General features: G+C 48.6%; 1 protein-coding gene across 2 annotated transcripts in view; it reads left to right on the top strand.

The window, feature by feature from the left end:
* Window positions 1–943: 943 nt before the first annotated feature.
* The window catches only part of SFMBT2 (Scm like with four mbt domains 2), a 258,910-nt gene continuing 251,498 nt past the window's right edge, over window positions 944–8,355 (top strand). Inside the window, exon 1 of one of the 2 annotated variants that reach the window (XM_017872485.1) lies at window positions 944–1,074. The gene's annotated coding sequence lies outside the window, so the exon portion shown is untranslated. The remainder of the gene's footprint in view (window positions 1,075–8,355) is intronic. The other variant, XM_017872486.1, reaches the window with a different exon arrangement.

The following is an 8,355-nucleotide window of genomic DNA, read 5'->3' as shown; positions in this document are numbered from 1 at the left end:
CGGGCTAAGGTGGCTTTTAAAACTGAAAATAAAGATTTTGAGGTGGGAAAAAACCCAGCTGAAGTTTCCACCCCTTAGTTTCGACTCTCTTTGGCTACCCCAGGAAGCGCTTTAGCGAATTAAGTGGGGCAAAAAAGAAAGAATGGGCTGCTCTGTTTTTTTTCCGTGGTTAGAGTCTGTGTGTCAAGTCCATTGCCGGGGGGGAAGGATGGAGAGGTGCCGCTGGCCCGGACCAGGGCACCGAAACGCAACTGTCGTGTATGCCTGTGGATTAGTGTGCAGGCCTGTGTGTGCGCAGTTTTTTTGGGTGTGTGTGTCAGAGAACCGCCCCGAATGTGTGTGTGCGTCTTGGAACCAGACCCTGCCATGATTTGACGTGACACACTGCGGACACGTGGTGCAAAATACATGAGGGCAGAGAGAATGATTTATTTTGGCTTTCTAGGAGACGAGCTAGCCCTCGCCTCGTGTGTACTGGAGCCTGCGCTGGTAGATCCGCGAGTAGGTGGGGCGAGGAGGTGCTTATTAAAAGGACTAACTGTCCTGGGTATTGGCTGCAATCGGGCCGCAGACGGCAGCCGGATTTCGTGTGTGCAGGGGGCGCGTTGCACTTAATGGTGGGCTCCTGCTTTCCTCCACGCCGCGCTGGGGTGGGAGGTGGGGGACTGGGACCCAGGCTTGGAGAAGACCAAAGTGGTGGTGGCGGCGGTGGTGGTGTGGGACAGAAGGGCGGGAGCATGCGGATCTCGGCAGACAGGCACGTAGGGTCGAGGCGAGGGGTTGCCTTTCTTACTTTTGGGTTTCGCGCTCTAGGGAAGGTGGGGGATGGGGACAGCGGTTTGAGAAAAAATTGTCCCTTGCTCTGCTTAGGAACCCTCTCGGCGCATCGGAGAGGGGCGTCTTCTTGTCTTGGCTGGCACGGAGGCCGGGCGGTCGCCAGGGGATGTGAGTGGGCGGCGAAGTGTGAGGGAAAGGTCGGCGTTCCGGGGCGGGGAGGATCTGGGAGTGGAGTTTGGAGACAAAATCGGAGTCAGGCAGAGGAGCCGGAGGGAAAGCCAGCACACGCGAGCTCGGGTGAGAGCCACCGGAATGCGGGAACGCAGCGTAGCCGGGAACAGGGGTTCCCGACAGGGGTCGCCCGTGGCCAGGACGCGGCCGCTGAACAGAGGTCGCGCGGCGGTGCCTGCCCGAGGGACCTCGTGGGCGGGGGCCACACGGCGGCCGTGCACGGTCCCGGGGGCTGGCGTGGGCAGGTGGGAGGACCTCCTCCGGGTTCGCGAACCTGATCTGGCAGCGGCCAGGTGCCTGAAGGCGTTTTTAAATGATAAGGTTACAAAGACATGTTGGCCAGGTCTGTAGTTAGCGCAGCAACGTGGTTTGCAGGAGCGCAGAGCGAGGCTGGACAGGGTCCCTCGGACGCCGTGCTGTCGGTGGGTGGGGGCCGGGAGCAAGCGGCACTGGCTTGGAGACCTCGCGGCAGGTGACCCCTCCCACCTGGGCGGCGAGGCTGAGCGATGGCGACGCGCTGGCCAGGACGCGTCCATGGCTCCTCCAGCCTGCGCTTGGGCGCGCCCTCCTGGGGCCGGCTTTCCCATGGGCCCCGCGAGATGGGAGCAGTCTAAAATGGCTCTGTGCTGCGAAGCTGCAGTTTCAGCCGCGAACCCCTCCCCTTGTCCTCCTGACGTCGCCGCTGACAAGCGCACAATTTACTCCAACGCCCCGAAACCCGCGATTTTGCACGGGTCCGTGCCGTGGAAGCGGATGTACAGTTGATTACAAAGAACATTCCACAGGATTCTCGAAGGGCCCAAGTTTTTCCTTCTAGTGGGGAGAAGGGAGGAGCCGAGACGGGGCAGGAGCCGGGCCGACCACCGCTCTGGCTCCCAGGGGCTCGGGGCGCACCAGTAGTTGGGCCTGGGGGCCTGGATGCGCGAAAAGCCGAGGGAGTTCCCGGGGCGCAGATCGGGACCTTGCGGGGCAATAGCCATGGACACCGGTGCTCGTGCTTGATGGCGTTTGTGGTGTCCGAGAATCCCAGGACGAGACCGGAAAGCCTGGGAGACCGTTCCCAAACTTCTGGAGACCAGCTCGCAGTTTCGCTTTCGGAATTTTCAGGATCTTTGGGCTTTTGAAGTTGGGTGGGATTCCGGGAAGGCAAGGCGAGGCTCGTGACCCTGACGATCGGCCGCCCGACTTCTCGCCCATCCCAGCGTTCTCTACCTTGTTTCCCTGAACCTTGCCGAACCGAGCCAGGTTTGGGGTTCCGGGGCTTCGCGCGCCAACCCCAGCCGCGTCCTGATGGTTCCCGCGGCGCAGCAGCGGCTGATCCGAGGCCATTGGTGGGAAACCAGTTTAGACGAGGCCGACCCCTCTTGGATCTGGCTCAGTTGCAGCTGCCCGCCACTCTCCGTCCCCCCTCCACTCTTGCACCGTAGAGAAAGGAACTGGGAGACCCACTAGCGTGTCTGCACCAAAGGAATGGACCCAGGTTCCACCAGGTTGCAGAAAAGGAAAAAACAGGCTTAAATGTGGCCTCGTTTCCTGGGGAGGCTGTTGGGGGTGGGGAGGGAGTTGAGCGGGTAAGTGGGGTGGGGAGGGGAGAAGCCTTGTTGCTCAGAAGGAGTTGTTCCCTAGGCCCTCCCTGAAGATACGAGATCTGCGACTTTTTCCCTACTAAGCATTAAATTTGCGCACACTCTGCTTTTTCCCTTCCATAAATAAATACTCTCTCAGATCTCATCTTTGCTCTTGCTGGGACCAAGCTGCCTGCCTGCAAGAGAGTGGGAGACACCCAGGCATGTCCCCTTCTGCCAACCGTCCAGGTCCCCACCAAAGAAGAGTTTACTGCTTGCAGGATCCATTCCTGGGCTAGTGCAGAACACTGTCCCGCGGCAGGGGGTCTCGCAACCCCCATCCTGGAATAGAGAGTGGTCAACCACTCTGTTTTGATGTGTGTTGCTCTAGAAGTGCTGGTGGAGGCTTCCGAGGTGGGAACTGTTTCCCATTTCCCCTTGGGATACATCCATCCTGAACCTCAAACAGCAGGTCCTTCTGGCAGATGCGTTTCAGTAATGATGGGAGTAATACATCGCAGAGTTTTTCCTCTTCCTGTGTTCTTGCAGACATTATAGACTATTTTTTTTTAACATTGCTTGTTATAAATAACTGGCTTCACGATTCTTGACTTGAAGTCAAGACTTTAAAAAAGCCAGAAAAGGTTCCTGACTCTTCCCTGTTTTGTTTTCATCATAAAGCTTTCCTGGGAGTACTAAACATTTGTCCATTTTCCATTGCTGCCCACTCTAGCTAAGGTGGCTTTTTTTTTTTTTCACCACTGCCCCCAAAGGACTCCCACATTTGAAAGGAAATAGTGAGTGACGGAAGCATTGCTTTGAATAGTAAGAAAATGAGGTTCCATTTTATTGATACAGGATGTTTTGGGGATATAAAAAGTCCATAAAGGAAATTTACTCTCTCCGGGTCCTACACTTATGCCTAAAAATTTTTGTCAGATTATCAGAGTTTTCTTTTTTTAAATAATTTGAACAAAAAGAGTTCACTGTGGGATTCGAATGACCTACAGTTCTTAGTATTACTTGGTTGGACATTTCTCTCTTATATTTTATTACTCTGACTTTTGGAGGTTCATGGTGCAGGGTCAGAAGAAACTTACCTGCTCTAAAGTAGAACTCATAAACATTTTTGTACCAAAAGGACATTGGGACCTTGAATCAGGATGCATTTTGTGGTTTTATCTACACCATTCTTAAATTCTACTCTCTCTCAGCGCAACTTATTGCTCCCCATGCCTATTAATTAAAAAAAAAAAAAAATAGGATGTTGGGAAATTAATATCACAACAACCCAAGGAAGTGAATGTTGTATTCAGTTTAGGTGACCAGGATTGGTTCGACACTAGTGGTAAGGGAGATTCCGGACGAGAGAGGAGAGAGAGAGAGAGAGAGAAGAGAGGAGAGGAGAGAGAGGAGAGAGGACGAGAGGAGAGAGACGAGGAGAGAGAGAGAATAAACTCAGGCCCCAGCTGTCTACGTGGAGATGGCTACGTGGAGATGGTTCTGTTCAGCTGTGGGATCTGGGACAAGTGAGTCACCTTTCTCGGCCTCAACCTCCTTATCTACAAAATAAAGGTGCTGGCCTGGAATCTCACTTAAAGATCTCTGTGCTTCTATCTGGGAAAAATACATCTGTGATTGAGTACATCTATGCAGATAGGTCCAAGAGATTCATCGTTCATACTCGTGTTCCCCTAAAGGATGGTGAAAGCATGACTGGCCTTAGGTAACATCCATGCGCAACCGTGCTTGTGAAGGCAGCAGCTGAGCTGTGGGCCCTGCTGCAGAGTAAAATACTGTTGTTAAGTGAGGTAAGCTCCACATGGGGTCATGTTTTCGTTTGTGCTCTGGAAAAGGTGAAGGGTAGAGAAGATGGAGGCTTATATGTATGTGGCCTTCCCACATAACCCCATAAAGGTATGGCCTGGGTTAGAGCAGTGTGCCTTTGAATACAAGCAGTGAGGAAACACCTGACGTCATCTTGTTCTAATAATTTCCAGGCTCAGAGACTCTTCCAGATAGCACAGTATACCCCACCATTTCAGACGGGAGGGTGCTTGGATCTCCTGGGTCCATGTTTATGATATGGATGATGACTGCAGCCTTCTGGTAGCCAGCAAGTGAGTGAGAGCGTCCACTCTGAAGTTCAAGGTTTTCCGTTCCTAGGGTTTAGGTTTGGCCACTGGGCAGTACTTCCTCTCTTTGTTAGACTAAAAGTTTCTGGGACAATTCCTAAGGAAAATACTCTTGTTGGCTAAAACAAGTGTTGGCTGTGTTTAAGTCAAGCGTAAATAAGATGTTTACAAGACTGTGTTGTAAGGAAGGGAAGATAGTCTGCTTAGAACTTTCAGTATAAGAAAGAATGTGTCACATGATTCATGTAAGGTTTCCAAGTAAAATCCTTCAGGATTGGTTTTGCATGATCAGTTCATCACTGTGCTGTTGAAAAGATGCCACCTTAACACTTCCCATCTGGTTGGCCTGTAGTAAATTTTAAAAAGCAAAAGTGATGATATGTCAACCGTGCACTGATGGTTAGGGTCCCTCACGTTATTGATGAGATGGCACGTCTAGGCTTCCATTCATGTGTGTTTTTGACATTGATTAAAGAAAGAATCCATTGTGTTTCTCTGTTTCATTCCTTTCTCATTTTCTGAAAAGCAAAAATGACACATTTTGATAGATCCAGGGCTTGATAAAGCATTTGGTGACTTCTGCAAAGTAGAACAAATAATGTTAGCAACTGTGATGAGACAAGAAGTGTATGGAGGTGTGGGACGTGTGGGAGAAGGGGCAGGCTTTCATCTTGTGAATTTTTCCCTGTAGTTTTATTGGCCAAGAAAAAGATGTCTTATAAACAGATGTTAAGGTATGCCTTCCCTGCTTTCTGCCAAACTTGGCAAGTTGTTTTTTTCCCCTCCATTTCAATCAACAGTAATATATGAATGGAATCACTTTAAGGAATGGTACAAGAGTGTGAAATTCCAACTCTAAGTTCCTACAAAGTCTTGTTTTAAATATAACTTAAATGAGCACCTCCAAGGAATGGGACATTTGGATTGTAGGTCTAGAGATTTAGCAGTGAAAGGATTGTGAATTAATCTGATGTGAAATTACCTCTTTACTCCAAATACTCTTTATTTAACAATATTTTTAGTTTTTTTTTTTTTTTTTTGAGACGGAGTCTCGCTCTGTCGCCCAGGCTGGAGTGCAGTGGCCGGATCTCAGCTCACTGCAAGCTCCACCTCCCGGGTTTAAGCCATTCTCCTGCCTCAGCCTCCCTAGTAGCTGGGACTACAGGCGCCCGCCACCTTGCCCGGCTAGTTTTTTTGTATTTTTTAGTAGAGACGGGGTTTCACCGTGTTAGCCAGGATGGTCTCGATCTCCTGACCTCGTGATCTGCCCGTCTCGGCCTCCCAAAGTGCTGGGATTACAGGCTTGAGCCACCGTGCCCGGCCTATTTTTAGATTTTTAAGAAGCTTTTATGGATACATACTAATGGTACATATGTATGGAGTGCATGTGATATTTTGATACAAGTGTACAGTGTGGAAGGAGCAAATCAGGGTCATTGGGATCCATCACCTCAAGCATGTATCATTTGTTTGTGTTACAAGCATCCCAATCCAGTCCTTCAGATACTTTTAAAAATAAAATAAAAAAAAAGCTGCTTATGTAAATATCTGCTGTTGGCCAGCAACTCTTCTTCTTGCTTCATATTTATATTTCATCTATTTTGGGAGAGTTTTGTTGTCCTCCTGTTACAGAGGAGCCAGGCTTTAGATAGCTTGAGTTACTTGCCTAGAGCGCCAGCCAGCAGGAGAGAGAGTTATTTGAAATCCTGGTCTTACATGTTGTCTTAAGATTGTAACTGCTACCTCTTGATTGCTTACTACTGTGTCTGAGATACTTGCATAGCACTTTATTTATTTTTATTTATTTGCTTATTTTGAGACGGACTTTGGCTCTGTCATCCAGGCTGGAGTACAGTGGTGTGATCTCAGCTCATTGCAACCTCTGGCTCCTGGGTTCAAGTGATTCTCCTACCTCAGCCTCCCAGGTAGCTGGGACTACAGGTGCGCACCACCATGCCCAGCTAATTTTATGTTTTTAGTGGAGATGGGGTTTCACCCTGTTGGCCAGGCTGGTCTTGAACTCCTGACCTCAAGTGATCCTCCCGCCTTAGCCTCCCAAAGTGCTGGGATTACAGGTGTGAGCCACCGTTCCTGGTCTCACCGTGCACTTTAAACCATTCACTTATCTAATTTTTATAGGTGTGGGTTGTTTTATTTATTTTATTGATTTGGAAATTGAGTCTTTGGAGAGGTTATACAGGGTCATTCTAATAGGGTTTGTGTTTAGTAGTTAATTTTGGAATGGAGTAAGACTAAATCATTCTCTTTTTGGATTTAGTTCAGATGGTTGCGGGAGAGCAGAGCTTTTCAAGGACGCTTACATTACTGTTTTTAAATGTATAAGTGCAGATGCTTAGTTAGGACAGAATGTTGTTTCCTGTTGTATGAACGACGATTTAAGATTTGAAAAGTGTTGCGTTTCTGAAATTTCATCTTTGTTAGAAAATAATTGATTTTTTTTTTTTTTTTTTTGAGGGGGGGTCTCGCTCTTTCCCCTGGGTTGGGGTGCTGTGGCCGGATCTCAGCTCACTGCAAGCTCCGCCTCCCGGGTTCACGCCATTCTCCTGCCTCAGCCTCCCGAGTAGCTGGGACTACAGGCGCCGCTACCTCGCCCGGCTAGTTTTTTGTAGTTTTAGTAGAGACGGGGTTTCACCGTGTTAGCCAGGATGGTCTCGATCTCCTGACCTCGTGATCCGCCTGTCTCGGCCTCCCAAAGTGCTGGGATTACAGGCTTGAGGCACCGTGCCCGGCCAATAATTGATTTTAATATAAATCAGTTTTCTCCCCCTGAATGTAGGTAAGAATATGTTTTAGATGAAAGTCCTTGGTAGAAATGAAAAAGACACTATTGAAAGCTAGGGGAAGAGAGCTAGAATTTTCCCTTCCAAACAGTGTTGGCCGCTGAAGAGAACAGTCTTTTAGAGTGAACTTCAGTTTTTGGTCTTTTATTGGATTATTTCCTTTTCATGTAGAAAACTGAAGACAGACACAACAGCTGCTCTTTTTGTGAGTCCCAGGTACACACCGTTTTGTGTCTTCTCAGTCTTGTCAGCTGCTTCTAGACCCCTTCCCTGGTGCTGTTGGCCTGGGACTACGAAGGTGGAGAATCAAAGGCCCTTGCTCTATATTGGTGGAAATTAACTGCACTTCTTTTAATGGGCCAGGGAAAAAGTCCAATTTTGCCAAATTGAAGTGGCTGAATTTTCACAGTTGGTATTAATTTTCGGAAGTGCACTAAATTTGGGGTGTTATAAATAAAGCATAGTTGGATGGTTAGAGTGAACCAAGTCCTGGGAATTCGCAAACCCCATTTCTGGTTCAGGACTTTCGGTGTGACCCTGGCTAATCCCTTTCATCTTCACCCTCCTCTATATTTGATTTTTCCTGCGATGGATGGCAGGATAGAATATTTGCTAGGCACAAGTGTAGTTTAAAAACCTGCTTTAAGAGGTGGAAGACATGTTTACTTAAGCTTTTGGCGTTGGGACAAATATACTGTCTTTTATTAGAGAAAATCTCTCTGACTCTTTTACAAGGTACACACTTCACAACTGCAGAGGAAGCATTCGTGTTTGCAGTCACTTTTCTTTTTTCCCATCTCCAGATTGGGAAGGACATTTCTTTCCAGGTGGGCTTTATATATATAT

This window comes from Rhinopithecus bieti, unplaced genomic scaffold (genome assembly GCF_001698545.2).
Source record: "Rhinopithecus bieti isolate Rb0 unplaced genomic scaffold, ASM169854v2 scaffold_6933, whole genome shotgun sequence".
Lineage (NCBI taxonomy): Eukaryota > Metazoa > Chordata > Mammalia > Primates > Cercopithecidae > Rhinopithecus > Rhinopithecus bieti.
Note: the sequence above shows the minus strand (reverse complement) of the source record. Positions and strands in the feature narration are given on the sequence as shown.